The sequence below is a fragment of the Callithrix jacchus genome, chromosome 1, assembly GCF_049354715.1.
Source record: "Callithrix jacchus isolate 240 chromosome 1, calJac240_pri, whole genome shotgun sequence".
Taxonomy (NCBI): domain Eukaryota; kingdom Metazoa; phylum Chordata; class Mammalia; order Primates; family Cebidae; genus Callithrix; species Callithrix jacchus.
In genome coordinates, this window is record NC_133502.1 from 19,121,224 (window position 1) to 19,139,758 (window position 18,535).

At 39.0% G+C, this 18,535-nt stretch overlaps 1 long non-coding RNA gene across 1 annotated transcript in view; it reads left to right on the forward strand.

Moving 5' to 3' along the window:
* The window catches only part of LOC128930267 (uncharacterized), a 110,096-nt gene extending 95,510 nt beyond the window's left edge, over positions 1 to 14,586 (forward strand). The window contains exon 4 of the long non-coding RNA XR_013519463.1: positions 14,255 to 14,586. This is a non-coding gene — a long non-coding RNA (uncharacterized LOC128930267). The remainder of the gene's footprint in view (positions 1 to 14,254) is intronic.
* The last annotated feature ends 3,949 nt before the right edge of the window (positions 14,587 to 18,535 follow it).

Here is an 18,535-nt window from a genome sequence, read left to right on the forward strand (position 1 = left end):
CTGAACGGATAATCTTGTTTCCTACCATACTGCGACAAATGAAGTCATCAATCAAGAGAACATCCACAGACCCCATCATGTCTCGAGCCCCCTCTGCCTGCAGTGGTACCTCCTGTACTCTTTCTCTTCTGTTAGTAGCTGAGCTACCCCTGCTCCTCCCCAGAATCAATCCTTCCACTGTGCATGAGTGCCCACCTACTCTGGCCTGTAGAAGAGGCCTGCTCCAGGGCATCTACCTTTCCCCATCAGTGTCATGCATCTCCTCTTTACTGGATCATTCTCACTGGCATAGAAACGTATTTTAAAAACACCAATCCCTTGATCCTAGTCCCCTTTGCTATTAGCTTCTCAGACCTCTGTCTCTCAGGTTAGCAAACCTTCCTGAAAAAGTACTTTACACCCTTCCCATCCTCTCTGACATTCACTCTAGCCAGGCAAATGTCTTCACCACAACATCCAAACTGCTCTTGCTAAAGGCACCACTTGGCCTCATGTGGCTATGTGCACAAGGAACTCTTCGGTCTTTATGTTACTCAGCCAAGTGGCAGATTATATGGCTGTTCATCACTTCCTCCTCTCTGAAATATTTACTTTGCTTGGTTTCCAGATTCTCTTTTCTTTTGATTTTTCTCCTTTACTTGTGGCTGCTTCTCAGTCTCTTGCTTGTTCCTTTTCTTCTTCCTGGTTTTTCAATATTAGAGTACCCAGGGCTTATGCTAAATCATCTTTCCCTTCCATAGCTATTGACATGGTTTGGATCTGTGTCCTCACCCAAATCTCATGTCAAATTATATTCACAGTTTGGAGATGGGGCCTGGTGGGAGGTGATTGGATCACAGGGGTGGTGTTCTTATGAGTTGATTAGCTACGGTCCCTCGGTGTCATTCTCCTGAGAGTGAGTGAATTATGAGATCTGGCTGCTTAAAAGTGTGTCACCTCCCCTTTGCCCTCCTGCTCCAGCCACGTAAGATGTGCCTGCTTCCCCGTCACCTTCTACCATGATTGTAAGTTCCCTGAGGTCTCCCCAGGGGGAGAAGCCACCGTGCTTCCTGTACAGCTTACAGAACTGTGAGCCAGTTAAACCTCTTTTCTTATGCATTGCGCAGTCTCAGGTATTTATAGCAGCGCAAGAATGAACTAATACAGCTATCTTTACTTCCTGGAGGGTTTTATTCAGTACTATTTCCTGTGATACCATCTGTATGTTGAGGATTCCCAAACATGTATCATCAGCGCAGAGTTAGTTCTGAATTCCAGCCTTGTATGTCACGCTCTCCTTGTGCATTCTTCACTTGAGTACCAGACGGGCAGTGCAAAGTCAGCGAGTCAAAACTGAACTCTTGACCTTCTTTGTTATACCAGCTCCACCCCTGGTTCTTCTTATCTGTGTTAATGGCGACTTAATCATCCCAGTTCTCTGGTCAATATCCTTGATTCCTTTTTCTCATACCCCTTGTTAAATCCACAGGAAATCTTGTCAAATCTATCTGCAAAATATGTCCAGAATCTGGACTCCTTCTCACCACTTCCACTGCTCCCACCCTAGCCGAAACAATCCCTTATTTTTCTGAAATATCTCAGCAACTGAGTAACTGGGATTCATAATTTTACTCTTGGTCCTTGATGCTCTGTTCTGCCATTAACACATTATCCACAGTGATCCCTTTAAGTGTCCTGTTCAGTAGCATCCCTCCACTGCCCAAACTATTTTCTCGACTCTCAGAATAAAAACGTTCATGTTTTCAATGGCTTGCAAAGACCGACAGGATCTGGCCTCACCCTACTTTCTGCCTACTTTAACATCTGTCATCTCAGTTCAAAACACTGACCTTCATAATGTACATCGAACACTCCAGGAACACAGCTGCCCTTGGACATTGCCTCATCTGTTCCCTTAGCCTGGAATCTCTTGTGACGTTTGCAAGCTAACTCCCTCAGCTCCTTCAGGCAGTTCCTGAACTCCACCTTCCTGCTGAGCGTGACCCTCACCACTCTGCAACTGTGCTCATGCCCACTGCATCTCCCTCTCTTGCCTGTGCTCCCAATGGTCAACTCTTTTCCCTATTTTTATAGTATGGATTTTCTTCTCATGTATCATCTAAATATTATTCTAATCTAGTTATTTCTCATTGCCTGCCTCCCCCAGGACAGTATGAGCTTCATGAAGGAAGGGAGTTATTTCTTTCTTTCCTCTTTTATTTCCTGATTTATTTCAGGGCTTAGAATCATACCCAATTATACTCATAAGAGTCCAGTAAATATTTTCAAAGTAAACAATAATTAAATGTCTGTGAAGAGTTGCCTGTTAGATATGAGTGATCATTGTCTTTCACGGAATTCAAACTTGCTTGAGGTAAGGGATTTCACTTTTCACTTATAATGTTTATCAGAATAATTAGACCACATTTATTCATGCAGAAGGTGCTCAATAAATGCTTTCCAGATGATGCACATTTGCAAATATAGTGCTTCCAAAGCTAATTTCAATGTAGAGTTTTCTATAAGTCATTTTTCTACAAATTTCTCTGAATACTGAGTCAAGGTGAAGTAGACTTATACACATGGCAGAGTGATCTAGGATGAAGTAATGTTTCTGTTTCTTTTACTGAGTAGCAGTTACAACAATGGAAATGTCACAGTGACAATATGCACTGTTGGTAGATAGAAACTGGTGCAAATAGCTTGAAATTATAAACACTTTGCATCGAATTATTCAACAGCTTTCTCAGTGCAGGCAGTGATCACTAAATTACATTAATAAGCAGGTAGGAAATTGATGAAACGAAAGTTGAATATTTTTAGAAAAGCAGTAGAAAAATGGATCCCAATTGTGTCAGATTTGTATAATCCTAGAAACCCAAGAGGCAGCCGGGACATGGGAACTATGCACAGTATTGATGGACTAAATCCCAAGTGAGGTAAATGGGCAAGGTAACTCTTAGCTGTGAAAACTGAGAAGATCAAAACCACGGTTTCTTAGACCCCGTGAGGATGAACAGAAACAGACACTTTGTCACCAGTCTGGTTTTGAAGGCTTTTACTTTTCATTGAAAAGAAATTTTGCAATGAATCACTCCAGCAGTACATAAACAATCCTCCGTAATCCTCTCTCCACATTATCTCTCATCCCTCTCTGGAATCTCTCTCCCTTATGCAGAGGTAACCACTTTGCATTATTTAGAGTGGGTCTCCTAATCAATTTATATGCATTTGCAGCTACATATTTGTGTGTGTACATAAATGTATGTGCCCCCACACAAACACACATGCATATGTTTTATGTATAGTGAGTACAATAGATGTATCAGTTCAGATGTATTATTTTACCTAATTCTATGTTTTGGAGATATGTATTTGTTACTACCTATGAATCTATCATTCTTTCTTAAGGTTTCTTAATTTTTAATTTTTGTGGGTAGATAGAGGTGTATACTTATATCTCATTCTTAACAGTGGCTATATAATATTTCATGGAAGAAATACACCACAGTTTATTGATTCTTCTAGAGTTGGTTGATTTCTGAGTTCTCCTGGTTTTTAAAATTTAGATATATTGCAAAAGTGAACATTTCGCGTGCGTGTGGTTGTGCTTCCATGGGCAGGATTTCTGAGAAGCAGTACTACTGAGTCCACAGAATGTGGATTTTGCATTTGATACTTGATGCTAAATTGCCTCCATGAATATTTCACCACTTTATGTTCCAATTTCTTACGTTTGAGTTCCTATATCCCTATTCCCTCACCAAGACTAGATGTTACCCATTCTTTCAAATTTTCCCAATCTGTTGGGGAGACAGAAATTACTTCTGGTTATGTCAGGGCACTTTATTTTAAATTCTTTGACATTAGATGAATTCACAAGTTAAAAAAATATATACCTAGTAGTAGATGCCACTGTTTTTTTCTTTAGAATTTACTACTTTTCCTCATTTTACTATTTTTCCCCCATTCACTCAAATGTTTACCCCAAGAAAGGGAATCATTTAGGCTGAGAGAAAAGTGAGAGAGAAAGAAGGAAAATTAGCACTTTCTACTCCTCCCCTGCTTTTACTTTTTTAGAAAAGAGAAGAAAGAACTTAATAATTTAGAAACACTAGACTGATTATTAGATTTGGTCCCATGTTATAAGTATTAGGCCTTTCTGGTTCTGTTCAGTTTTGTGTTAGTACTGATATTAATCTACCCCACCAGAGATGTTAATTGTCAATTTAACTGTATTTTAATTGAGATGTTAATTTAATTGCAATTTAATTGAGGCAGAGTTAGAGAAAATTGTGTTTTGTTTTGTTATTTCTTACTTTCTATGTGTTAGTATTGAGAACTCTTATTTTTGGGAAGTCCATATATGTTTTCTGGTTTCTGCTCAAAACTCAGACAGTAACCAGGAACTGGGAGGATTCACATAGACACCTTGGTAGGCTGGTGACTTTTCAAGGTGTGTTTCAGGTTACCTCATTTGCCTAGGTTACCTGGTTTATGTCACATATAGACTACATTTACTTTTGAAGCCAAAAACAATATTTTAGAATATCTCTTTCACTCAATTCTAATATATATGCATACATATTCTCTCTCCATATACATACAGTATACATATAGTAATCTTCATAATAGTGTGTGTGTATGTATATAGTAAAATCAAATCATGTATTGTGTTTTGGCTTCAGAATCAGGGTTTTCAGGTTCCACCACGGGACCATGGGTATTTACATGAGTGGAATACATGAGGAAGGTAATAATTTTCCTTGTTCTTGGCCACAACACTGTAAGCATTGCCTTTCTCTTGAAGATAACTGCTTAGTGTATCTGTTTGTTTTACACATAGTCTCCTTATCTACCATTGCACAACAAACTATTGCAAGACTCATGTTTAGAATAACAACATTAATTTATGTTGCTCTCGAATCTGCATCTTTGTCAGGGCTTGGTGGGGACAGCTCACGTGCATTCTACAGGATGTTGGCAGGGCAGGTGGCTCACATGGATGAAGGATCCACAGCCATGATGACTCCTTCATATGGCTGCAAGTTGGCGCTGGTTTTGGGGTCTTCCACATGTGGGCCTCTACCCAACCCTTCCTTATTTTCAAGAGAAAGGCAGTGCTTACAGTATCATAGCCGAGAATGAGGGAATTTATTACCTTTGTCACCTCTTCTGCCCCTGTAAATATCCATGGTCCAGTGGTGGAACATGAAAACCTTGATTCTGAACCTGAAACAAATACCTGATTTTATAATATATATATAAATTTAATGAATAGACATGTATGCTAGAATTGGGAGAGAGCGAGTTCCAAAATATGTTTATGTTCCCATTTCTGCTTAAAAAGAGGCTGGGTAATCTAGCAACATGGGGTAACCTGAAACACACCTTGAAAAGTCACCAACGTGCTGGTCATTCTGTTCAAGAGCTGCCAGTGTCTTCAGATCTGGGTACGAAACCCAACACAGCCTCACTTCTGCTATATTCCATGTTCAAACAGTCTCACACTCCAAAGGTGAGAGCATAGATTCACTTCTAGATGGGAAGAAATTCAAACAAACTAGGGCCAAGTTTCTAAAAGCCTGCATGAAACAAAATCCTTATTTATGCATTTATTCATTCATTCACATAAAATAAATCTTGGGTGTGTTTTGTAAAACTTTTCCTCCCAAAGGTGGTCTTTAGTTTGTAAAAATAAGAGCAGATACTTAGGAAAAGCTGCTGCCAGCAACACCGCAGACACATAGATATAATTCCTGAAATTCATCTGTTCCTTCCAAAAGAATCTTCACTCCCATTGAGTGCTCATCGCCCATGTGAGTAGATGAAAATAAAATTCACTTGATGCATTTTTTAAGAAACATGCTCTCAGTACATGCACTTGGTTATGATTTATTTTACTGATCTGTTAAAGATTTCATAGTTGATGAAGTGACGTATTCTTGGTCAGTTAGTGACATCCTCTTGAAATAATGAACAGAAGATTTTAGTAGTGACTTACATCTTGAGTCATTTTTATTTGTTCAGTGTACATTAGGGAGATTTCACCAGGGGATTTGGGTGACGAATTTATGAAACAAATATCAAAATGAAAGGGTATCAGTCTAAAAGCAGTTCATTCTACAAACCATTCATACTGACAGGCTTTTAGTCGAGTTACAAAGCCTCAGTAGGTTCCAATTTTTTTTTTTTTTACTTTTTTGTTAGTTGAGCCTATGTAATAAATATCATAAAGTGCAAATATACATGTGAGCTAATATTAAAAATTGCTTCATTCTATCCCAAGAAATTCATCTCAGGAGGTGCTGCATGCTTCTCAAACTCTTTTACTATGACAAAGCAAATGTCACTTTTTTTGGTGGCATGGTGCGTTTCAAAAGTGTCCCGAGCACCTATGCAATGCTATGCTCAGAGGATAGGACTAAGGATGGCAAATGGCATTTTCAACAAATTTTCTGAGTACATTAATATATTTTTCCTGGCTTGTAAATTCAGAAAACTTTAAAAAAATTAAGACTACTCTTTCACTTTGGGGCGATTATTAAGTAAGATAAGGATGATGTGAGCACAGCATGGAGATGTTGGACAGTCAATCTGGCAACTGAGACAGCTAAGTGTCTCACAGGCAGGGAACATGTACAGAGGGGACACTCTGGAAGCAGGGAGGATTCATGCTCCAGGCATAACGGAACAGGACAGTGTGAGATTTCATCACACTACTTAGAACAGCATGCAATTTAAAACTTATGAATTGTTTATTTCTGAAGTTTTCCATTTAATATTTTCAGACTGCAGTTAGTTAATCTTGAGTAAATGAAACTTTTGAAAGCAAAGCTGAGGATAAGGGGGACTGCTATATCTATAAAATGGGCTATCTTTTGTATAAGATAATGGTGTCATAAAATTTTCTACATTATAACAAAACCATTAACGTTAAGGAGTCTACCCCAACCACACAAAAAATCCATCACTTTGGTACTTTGACACCTTGATTCTTTCATTTATAGAAATGTTTTGGATTTTAGAATGTTGCATTCCCCTTTCGTATTTTTGTAATTCTTGGCAATAACACTTCTGAACTCTTTTTAAAATAGAATCTGATCTCCATAAACAGGCTAGTATCCCAAGCCAACTGATGAAATAATCATAATGATACAGCTACTTTCCTTAAGATGATAACTTATGTGAGCATGACTATTGCTTTTTCTTACCTGCTAAAATTCAGTATTCTCTCTGTGTAGTGTCACCAAGAGCTGGACATAAAGAACAGTTCTGTAACTGTTAGGGCTGGGTGTACCCAGGCAGCCCATGGTGGTTGATCAAGACAGCTGTTCTGGAGTCAGAGTGACTTCTGTGCCAATCCTCATTCTGTTATTTACTTTCTGTATGCTATCGAGTAAGTTATAACACCCCTCTGCTGCTCTTCTGTAAAATGAAGCTAACAGTGTATTATGGCCAGGATTAAATAGATCATCCTTGCAGAAGAAGCTGCTGGACTGCCTGGCATGTAGCAGGCACTAAATGTATGTTTCCTTCTCTTCTCCTTACTTTCTTAGCACATTTTTCTCTTATCTTCCTTTTCTATTGTCTCTTAACTTTCAAGCCACACCATTAATTCAATGTTTCTTAAGCATCAGGATTTTTTTGTTTGTTTGTTTTAGAACTACCTCCAAGCCCAAATAAGTGGAAAGTAAATTACAAAACAAAACTACAGCTTTACAGTTTGTATAGTTTTATGCCTAAGTGAGGCACAGAAAATCACACTGGAGAAAGGGTTGTTTGCCTACATCTGTCTGATTCTAAAGTTCATGTTCTTAACCATTAGCTTACGCCACTTCTTAATAACCAAGGCTAACAAGAATTATGCTAATTCTAAATTCCTGAAATTGTAAGAGCTGTGTGGGAGAATTTGACTCCATTTATCTAAAATCATTTGATCCATGATAAAAAGAGAAATTTTCCCTGTAATTATAGCAAAAAACATTTCTTGAACTACTTTTTGAATCAGGTTTTGTTAATAAAATACACCAATTATTGAATACTCATTATGTGCTAGTATCTTTGCTGGCCTTTTTGGTTAAGATTATTATTTATTTTTGCTGGACTTTTTTGGTTAAGATCATTATGTAGTTTTTAACTGGCAAACAAAAATATATGTGAATAGTATACAACATGAATACATTGTTGCTACGTGAATACATTGTGAAATAGTTAAGTGAATATACATTTGCATTAAATTGCATACTGTGTGTGTGTGTGTGTGTGGTGAAAACACTAAAATCTACTCTCTTTGCAATTTAAATTATAGAATACCTTTTTTTTTTTTTTTTTTTTTTTTTTTTTTTGAGACGGAGTTTCGCTCTTGTTACCCAGGCTGGAGTGCAATGGCGCGATCTCGGCTCACTGCAACCTCCGCCTCCTGGGTTCAGGCAATTCTTCTGCCTCAGCCTCCTGAGTAGCTGGGATTACATAGAATACCTTGTTATTAACTACGGTCACCATAATGTGCAATAGATCTCTTAGACATACTCTTCCTGTCAAACTGAATTTTTTGTCTCTTGACCAGTATCTTCCCCTGACCCTCAGTCTACCAGCCCCGGTAACCATCCGTCTGTTCTCTGCTTCTCTGAGTTTGACTTTTTAGGTTGCATACATGAGTGTGAGTATGCAGCGTTTGTGTGTCTGTGCCTGGCCTATTTTACTTAGCATGACGCCCTGCAGGTTCATCCGTGTGGTTCATTGGTCCTTTTCATGCTTTAGCTCCCTTGATTGGCACCTCAATCTTATGAGAGAATTATTAGTATTATTCATTTTTTATGGTAGAAAATTGAGGGGTAAAAATGTGAAGGGCCTGGCCTGAGAGCCTGTAGAGACTGAGTAGATTTGTTAGGTCAACTCAGGCCGCTTTTTGTTTTTTTAATACTTTGAGTTCTTATTTCTCTTAGACCATCTAGCACAATATTATGGACATTTGTTTCCCATTTTTTTTTTTTAACTAAGTGCTGTACTATCACTGAGTGCTTTAAGTAATGATAAATGGCACATCCCCGACCTAATTAGAACACTAGGAGACTAGAGCAGTGGCCCACCTCGGGGCAGTGCCTGGAAACATTTTTGGTTTTTGTAACTGGGAGGGACTGCTCCTGGTGTCCAGGAGGCGGAAGCAGGGCCAAGAGGCTGCTAAGCATCTCGCAGTGCACAGGACAGCTCCCCATGGCAAAGAATCTTCTTGTCCCCATGTTAATAGTACTGAGGGGGAGAAACCCTGCTCTTCAAAATAACAGTTTTTCAGTTCACTAGTACAGCTTTCTCACATTGTCATAGTTAACAGGACAGATGTCCTCAACAATAGACTACAAAAATAATTTGGTTGCTAAAAGGGTTTTTTAGTTTATTGGTTGGGAAAATACTCTAAGTTGTATCTTCGCTCCACTGCTTTCACAGTCAGTGGCTATTTGTACATGTAAATAATTTTCATCAATTAAATTATAAGGAAACTAATTAAGACATAAATTATAACTAAATGTTGATTACTAAGCATCCAATTTACCCACTTACCTTCTAATTATGTTTGCATATTTTTAAAAACATTTTTGATTAAGAATGTAAGTACAACTTGGGATGCATACTTTTTTTATAGATATAAAAACCAAAAGTTTCTAAGGTCCAGGCTAATTTCTAATTTCTTGTATAGCCACTAATTCATGTTCCATCTCAAGAAGTTCAAAATAAGAAGGAGGTATTTCAAGGACTACCATAATTTTTTCCTTTCTTATAATAACTTTAATTCTAATAAATTCAATTTTTCTCTTTCCTTTTTTTGGGGGGATATACTAAATACCCATACATTTAGTCACTTCATAATCTTTCCTTCCTCTTCCTAGTAAATTGGAAGTAGGCATTGCAGAGACACTTGACATTTTAAAACCAGGCTTTCACTCCTGGGACAATAAGCAGGTCTGTTACTGACTGTCCCCATAGTCGGTGAAATATCCTGGTGTGTCTCAACCTATACCATGTTATAATTTCATGATGAATAGCTTTACAAAAGGTTACAGATAGTTGTCTTTCAGAAGCACAGGAAGAAAATCAGAAAGTACCGAAGTGGCGTGAGCTATCTCTTCACAGAAATAAAGCAAAAAGCCCAAGAACCAAATAAAGATTTTGATAGGAAGCGTACAAATCAATCTTTTTATTTTTTAAAAGTAAGCTACTTATAGTACAAATAGTGTACACTACGACATGTGTTTGTAGCCTGGGAAAATATAAAACACATGTTTTACTGCAGAACATAATGCATTTAGAAAATAAAAGCGGTCTTCTTCTAGGAGCCTAGCGTCTAAAAAGCCACTTCTTATTTTCAATGCTGACTTGTATGTAGTTTTGGCAGAGCACTCACTGTTCGCATTTATATGGATTTCTAGCTTTGATTAGGAAACAAGTTATTGAATTTCTACTTATGGTTACACAATGACTGAATTTTCCCCAAACACTGGAAAGTAAAAATGTGGATGGAATTCTTGTTACCACCTCAACATCATTCAGTTAAGAAGTGAGTTGTCCTCACCAAATATTCACTCCAAAGATGAAAGAGCTGAAGTTATCCAGTCGGGGTGAATAATTTCCCCAAGACCTCACTGGAGCAACAGCAACACATCTGTAATATTGATTTCTAAGACATCTTCCTCTGCCATCTCTTCATTCTCTGAGCAATATTTATAAAGCATGAAATTACTATCACCCTGGGGTTAAATTATATACTCAGGATTCAGTAATAAATGATTAAAAAGACAGAATTCCTGCTTTTAAAGAGTTTTTAAGATAGAGGGAGATGGAATATAAAAGTAAGTCTCCTTTGCAACAAATTCTTTTTTTTTTTTTTTTATTTTGAGATGGAATTTTGCTCTGTCACCCACGCTGGAGTGCAATAAAATGATCTTAGCTCACTGCAACCCCCCTCCGCCTCCTGGGTTCAAGCGATTCTCCTGCCTCAGCCTCCCAAGTAGCTGGGACTATAGGCACACACCACCATGCCCAGCTAAATTTTGTATTTTTAGTAGAGACAGAATTTTACCATGTTGGTCAGGTTGGTCTTCATCTCTTGACCTTGTGATCTGCCTGCCTTGGCCTCCCAATGGGCTGGGATTGTAGGCGTGAGCCACCATGCCAGGCTGCAGTAAATTCTTTGCATACACAGGATTCACAATGCCCTGCTGGAGGAGATACAGTACACTGTCACAGGTTTCCCACAAGAACTGACCTCTACAAGAAACAGAAAGAACTGAAGCCGGGGAAGGAATGGAAGCTCCAGGCATATGGAAATGACAACAGGGTAAAGAAATCATGGCTGGTCCAGGGACCTGTGAGTAGCTGAATACTGGGGCTCAAGTTTGGCCAAGGAAGTGACAGATGAGGCTGGAGAGGTTTGCTGGGGACAAGTCATGAAGGGTTTGTTTACTATTCTGTGTCATTTGGATTTTATGTGCAGTCTTTGTAAAAGTGACATGAAGAGATTTTCCTGTTGGAAGGATGACTAGCTACATCGTAGAGCTAATGTGTAAGGGTGGCCCAAGGAAGCAGGTTTCTTCACAGGTTTTGCAATAAATGGGTGAGGAATGACTGAGGTCTGAACTGGATGGTGCTGGCACATGGAAAATGATGGGTAGATACCAGAGGTATTGCAGGGAGAAAATCTGGGAAAAAAAAGGCGATTAGTAAAGTGTTACTGTAGAAAAAGAGAAGAAAGAAAAGGACCTAGGCATATAAATGGAGCAACTGGATAATGACACAATTTGTTAAAGGTAGGAAACATGGAAAGTGGAGCATGTTTGTGAACTATTGTCTTTGTATTTAGTGATGTGAATATGTACTTATATTTTAGCCAGTTAAACTTGAGCTAAAAAATCCAATCTATAGGAAAGCATGAATTGGAGAGAGAGACTTGAGGTTTAAACATATTAATGAAATGGTGAGACCATTTGACATCACTTGATGTGTAATGATGCGAAGGAAGGGAGGTGTAGCAGTTTGGCCACCTTCTTTCCTTTTTTGTTTTTTTGTTTTTTTAATAGTCATTCTCAGCCAGGCATGATGGCTCACTCTTGTAATCACAGCACTTCAGGAGGCCAAGGCAGGAGGATCAGCTGAGCCCAGGAATTAAAGACTAGCCTAAGCAACATGGTGAAACCCCATCTCTACCAAAAAAAAAAAAAAAAAAAAAAATTAACCAGGTGTGGTGGTGCATATAGTCCTATCTATTTGGGAGGTTGAGGAAGGAAGATTACTTGAGTCCAGGAGGTCGACACTGCAATAAACTGTGATTATGTCATTGCACTCCAGCCTGGGTAACAGAGCAAGACCCTATCTCAAAAAGGTTCTTGCTAGGCCACCTTCTTTCCTAGCTCTTTTGCTTCAGTGTTTCTCGAAGAAAGGATAGGATTTCTGAAAATACTTAAGTAGAATGAAGTGGGAAAGTAGGCGTGAATTCAGCCCGAAGTTAATTTTACTGACAGTTCTCTATGTGCAGTTGTGTTAATGATCAAAATCAGCCAAAGTAACAGCAAGTTATACAGGTTTAGAGAAAGACAAAATTGTTGCCTACCAGATAGATTGTCACCAAAAAAGGATTCCCAAATTGCCAAGTGCTGTTTTCATTTGCTGCCTGCTGTCATTCTAACTTACCCCCATCTATTAGAAATTTCCAGAAGGCATCTTAACTGACTTCTATGGTGCTAATTGCAGAAAACATACTGAATTTCCTTCTTCTTTTAAAGACATTATAGCCTCTTCTTTCCTGAATAAAATCTCGGTCTGAGTCAACATCCTGACAAACGTTTAAACAAACATGGGGCATTAAAATGCAGTTTTAAAAAAGAAAAAGAAAAGGGAGAACTAACTGTGAGATGCCCTGTCTATAAAAAGAAACGGAAGTACATACAGTATTGTGGTTGTTGAGTTTGGGGTGGTATGTTTATGCACTTGAGTGATTTTTGCTTTAAATATTTATTGATTGATGTGAATTCAAACCAACCGCTTAGAAGTTAAAGTTGGGCAGTTGGGGCCAACTACTGTCAGTAGCTGGTGGCTGGCACCCAATGATGGCAATGATTTCACTGGGGGTTAACCATTCACTTGGGTACATAGGTCCTTACATGAGATCTGTTAGCATTCTGTTTCTGCTCTCCCTTGAGCCTAGGATGACAATCATGATAAATTATATCATACTGTGAGGTGGTTTGTAATGAAAAAAAAAATTCCAAGAGGGATCATAACACAACTTCTACACTCAGGCTCTGATACAACACTTAGAAATGTGCCATTGTCTTTTCTCTCCTCTTTCTCTTTTGTCTTTGTTAAAAATAAAAACCCTCACGCCTGTAATCCCAGCACTTTAGGAGGCCGAGGTGGGTGGATCACGAGGTCAAGAGATCCAGACCATCCTGGTCAACATGGTGAAACCCCGTCTCTACTAAAGATACAAAAAATTAGCTGGGTGTGGTGGTGCATGCCTGTAATCCCAGCTACTCAGGAGGCTGAGGCAGGAGAATTGCCTGAACCCAGGAGGCGGAGGTTGCGGTGAGCCGAGATCGCGCCATTGCACTCCGGCCTGGGTAACAAGAGCGAAACTCTGTCCCAAAAATAAAAAAAATTAAAAAATAAAAATAAAAATAAAAACCAAAACCAATACACCCCCACCCAAAGAAGAAACTCACACGCACACAAACCACACACAGGTTTAAGAGAAATGAAATGTGTACTGGGAATAATACTCTTTATCTCGCTAAAGATTAGGATTTTTATCTATGGATATCTATCTAGATATCATGTATGTATGTGTCTTTTTAATTATTCACTTTTAAATGGAAAAGAGATAGTGGAAAATGAATAGATGGGGGTTTGAAAATTATAGATGGGATAAACTGTGGAGTTAGGGAAGCTACAGGTGTTTTAGAAACTAGGTAACAGCTTTCTCCATGGACTTGGACAATTGTGCACTTATGCAAGATTCTCTTTGTAGATATACCACAACCATTAACATTTTGATAAGATCATTTTTGTATCAGAAGGGCTAATTTACTTTATTATTTGAATATACTGGCACTTTAGCATAAACTGGATCACCTTTCTGTTTTTCAGTTAAGCCTACTCTTGGCCAAAGTAAACAGAATTCATCCTTTTAAAGGGACAATGCGATGCCATATTACTTTTCACTGTGAAATTTCTTGCTTTCGTCATTTAAATGGTGTGATATTCTTGTCTTCATTCTCTCCAGGGTCTGCTGGAGACCTTGGCATTTTACTTCCCGGACATAACTTTATTCTGCTGGAGCAATGCTCACATTGCTCTGGAAACACTGGAAAATCTCAAGATGCAGGTCAGTCTGCTCCATGGATGAGTATGAGGCCCCAAGCCATCTCTCAAACTAAAGATTCCCCAGCCAGATAATGCTGAAGAGTCTTCAACAAGGCAATATGATTACTCTGTGTGCTTAGAAGAAGAGGGATTATAAATGTCAGCTGTTGCTCTTTGACTCCTGCTGATTGATTCATTGATTCATCTTTCCAACAGGCGTGTGCTGCAAGTTGATTATACTGAATGACACTGCGGAGGTTATAAAGAAATAAAATACTTTGGGTTTACTCTCAACTAAAATTCTAATTCTTTCTACCATATATTCTTATGTGAGATCTCAGCCTGCTGTATCCAAGTCACCTGGTACCTGGACTAGGGCATTTCTGTATCAAATTAACTTTAAAGGTATTTCAGTAATTAATAATGATCAAAAGTTGGCCAGGCGCGGTGGCTCAAGTTTGGGAGGCTGAGGTGGGTGGATTGCGAGGTCAAGAGATCGAGACCATCCTGGTCAACATGGTGAAAACCTGTCTCTACTAAAAATACAAAACAAAATTAGCTGGGCGTGGTGGCGCACGCCTGTAATCCCAGCTACTTGGGAGGCTGAGGCAGGAGAACTGCCTGAACCCAGGAGGCGGAGGTTGCGGTGAGCCGAGATCGCGCCATTGCACTCCAGCCTGGGTAACAGGAGAGAAGCTCCATCTCAAAATAAAATAAAATAAAATAATGATCCAAAAGTTCTAAATATTGGGAAACTAGATGAGGTGGAAAAGAAAAGGCCACTTGGTAGAAAATTAGATAAAATAGGCATATATAAAATTAAGTGATGTGTTATGGGCTAAAATGTGTCCCCCACAAAATTCATGTTGGGGTCAGTACCTCGGAATGTGACTATATATGGAGACTGGGTCTTTATAGAAATAATTATATTGGCCGGGTGCGGTGGCTCACGCCTGTAATCCCAGCACTTTGGGAGGCCGAGGCGGGTGGATCACGAAGTCAAGAGATCGAGACCATCCTGGTCAGCATGGTGAAACCCCGTCTCTACTAAAGATACAAAAAATTAGCTGGGCATGGTGGCATGTGCCTGTAATCCCAGCTACTCAGGAGGCTGAGGCAGGCGAATTGCCTGAACCCAGGAGGCGGAGGTTGCGGTGAGCCAAGATCGTGCCATTGCACTCCAGCCTGGGTACAAGAGCGAAACTCTGTCTCAAAAAAAAAAAGAAAAAAGAAAGAAATAATTATATTAAAATGAGATAATTAGGGTCAACTCTAATATGACAAGATAGGCATCCTGGTAAGAAGAGGGAATTTGGACTCAGAGGGAAGAATGCATAAAGACACGGGGAGAGGATGACCATCTACAAGACAAGGAGAGAGGCCTTTCCATAACAAACCAACCCTGCCAACATCCATCTTTTGGATTCTAGTCTCCAGAACTGTGAAATAGACTTCTTTTGTTTAAGCCACCCAGTCTATGGTACTTTGTTATAGCAGCCCTGGCAAACTAATACAACATCAAACTTGGAAAGTCATTCAAATGCATTTACTGAGCAAATCATGTGTACAAATCATTATCGTAAATGTTGCATAGTAGAAATTAATTTAGGCGAAGCTCCTTGAAATTCACTTCTCTGACAAGTAAAACCACATTTTTGGGTATCTGAGGAACACACACACATCCAGGAACATAAAGCCAAGTGGGGTAGGGCTTTTATTATGGGCAATTAGGAATTTTTAAAATTGGAACTATCACAATAATGGTAATGAAAATGACAATACAAGCTGCCTATATTGAGTGTCTTCTCTGTGTCAGATATGGCAGTAAGCATCACAACACCTCTCTTTAGTAGAGATTTTTATTACTTTCAAATAAGAAAACTCTACCTATCATCTATCTGTCTGTCCATCTGTCTGTCTCAGTCATCTATCTGTCTGTCTGTCTATCTATCTGGAACCTGAAGCTTCAGTAAGTTGTCTTGTTTGCCCAAGCTCTCATAGCTGGAATTTTAAAGATAAATTCATCTAAGTTCTAACTCAAAGCTCTCATGGTGGAAGGGACATGAGTATAGGCACTTACTGTTCTTGCAAGGAGCGTCAGACACTTTCAAAGGATTCATCTGCCCCAAGAAAAGTCAGCTCTGTTCCACAGGCCCTATCAGTGCCCGTGGATAGGCGCTGGGTTTGAATGTTTACTGAGAGTTCTGAAATCCAAACTAGCCCATCAGGATGGAAACTATCCTGGGAAACTTTTCAGTATTTAGGCCTAAAAATATTATTCTGGTCTAAATACTCCGAAGTGTTTCAGAATTTCAGAATATTAGAAATTTACCCTTCTTCCTCCCCAAACGTCACCCAGTTACTTGAAGAGGAGCTCACAATAGACCTCTCCTTGCCTAACACTTCTAAAGCAGTAGGGAGGAATTCTTGCTAAGGTCTTTACAAGGTCACAGCCAAATATATGAAATAGACAAGAGGACCACATATAAATTTGCATAAAAATATGCCTTGAATTTGCATTTGAATGCATTTTAATCTACATGAAAGTCTATTATTCTTGTAGAATATAAATTTTATAATTGTTCTTATTTAAAGCTGTCATTATCTTTCACGCCTTGTCCACCCCCCATCCCACTTCCAGTTCTTCCCATGATGTCTGCATGCTCAGGGGTGACTTCTTTCATGGCCCAGTCAAGTTGTCACAGGGGCACTGGCACTTTTACATAAAAAGCTCACACTAAGGCAGCCTCCATTTTTTTTCTCTCACCAGAAAATGCACTATACATTTTTCTTTCCTCTTCCTGTCTAGTTTTTTTCTCTCTTAAGTGATTGTAAAATCTACCACTCTCAAAACTTCACCAGACAAAGTTAAACAGGCAAGGAAGACTTCATTCAAGACTATTGCTATTGGGACAGAGACTGAACTCCACACCCTTAAAATGAAAGGTGGGCGAGGTTTTAAACACTGGAGTGAACCAGTGGAAAAGTATTGAAAGACAGGACAGGGGAGGTTGGTCAGTGTGATCAGGCCACCTCTGTTTCCCAACTGGTGCTGATGGAAGTTTGGCTCCTACTCTTTCACAGAGACTGGGAAATAGGGGCTCCTCCTTGATGATGCCATTTCAAAGTGACGGCTCCCAGTTCCTTGAAGAAGACATTCCTGGCTTGTAAAACTTGCAAAAGGAGATTTATATCTTAAAGAGATAGAGAGTTTCTAATTACAAGCTTTCTAGGTAAAGTTTTTCTATGAAAAAGAAGGTCACAGGCCTAGAGTCAGGAAGAAACCTGATTAAAGTTGAATTAAACTGAGGGGACTGTTAAGGCTGTCTTGGTCACTGCAGAAAGAAATATAGTCAATTAAAAGTTATATATGCAGCCATCAAGCCCCTTCCCCATTACTGCCTTCTCTCTTTAGCACCTCTAATATGTAGAAATTTCCTGGTTTATTTGATCAATGTGGAGGGAAGAAAAAGTCACAGTGGGACGTTACAGCAGGAAGGTGTGGAACTCAGAGCAAGTAGCTGCTTTTCCATACTATGTAAACAGAAGATTGCTTTCCAAGTGTCCCCAGTTGTCAATCAGCTGCAATCAAGTGGGCTTCCTCATTTTAGGCATTAAAAGAAGTTATTGTTTCTCTCTTCATTTTAAGTCCTTGATAATCTTTGATGATGGTCATAACGATGTCAGCTAGCAATGAGCCACTGTTTCATAGAAGGCAATGGTTTTGATGTTATCCCGTAACACCCTTGTGAGTAGGGCATGAGTTTCATTCATATTGTGCAGAAAAGCATAGTGACATGCCAAGAAGTGTAGTGGCTTTTGTAGTCATCCAGAGAGTGACATTTTGGAGGAAGTCAGATATTTTATAGTTTACCTCTACCACTTACCAGCCTTGCGACCTTACCTTAGTTACTTAACCGATTTTCCTCATCTATATAATGAGGATCACAATAATATAAAATCTGAGGGTGGTTGAGACAATTTTGTGAGAAAACAATCCACATGCAGCCCACAAAAACTTCCTGAGCGTGTAGAAAACATTTGAAAAATATTGACAACTATGGCTTATGGGATAAATCTGGATTCTTCCTGATTCTGAAACTCATGCTTTAGAATATCATCTATGTTACTGTAGCCTCATCAGTCACCTGAAGTGTTTGAATTAAAATTTTCTATTAAACATGGAATTCCAGGAGCATAA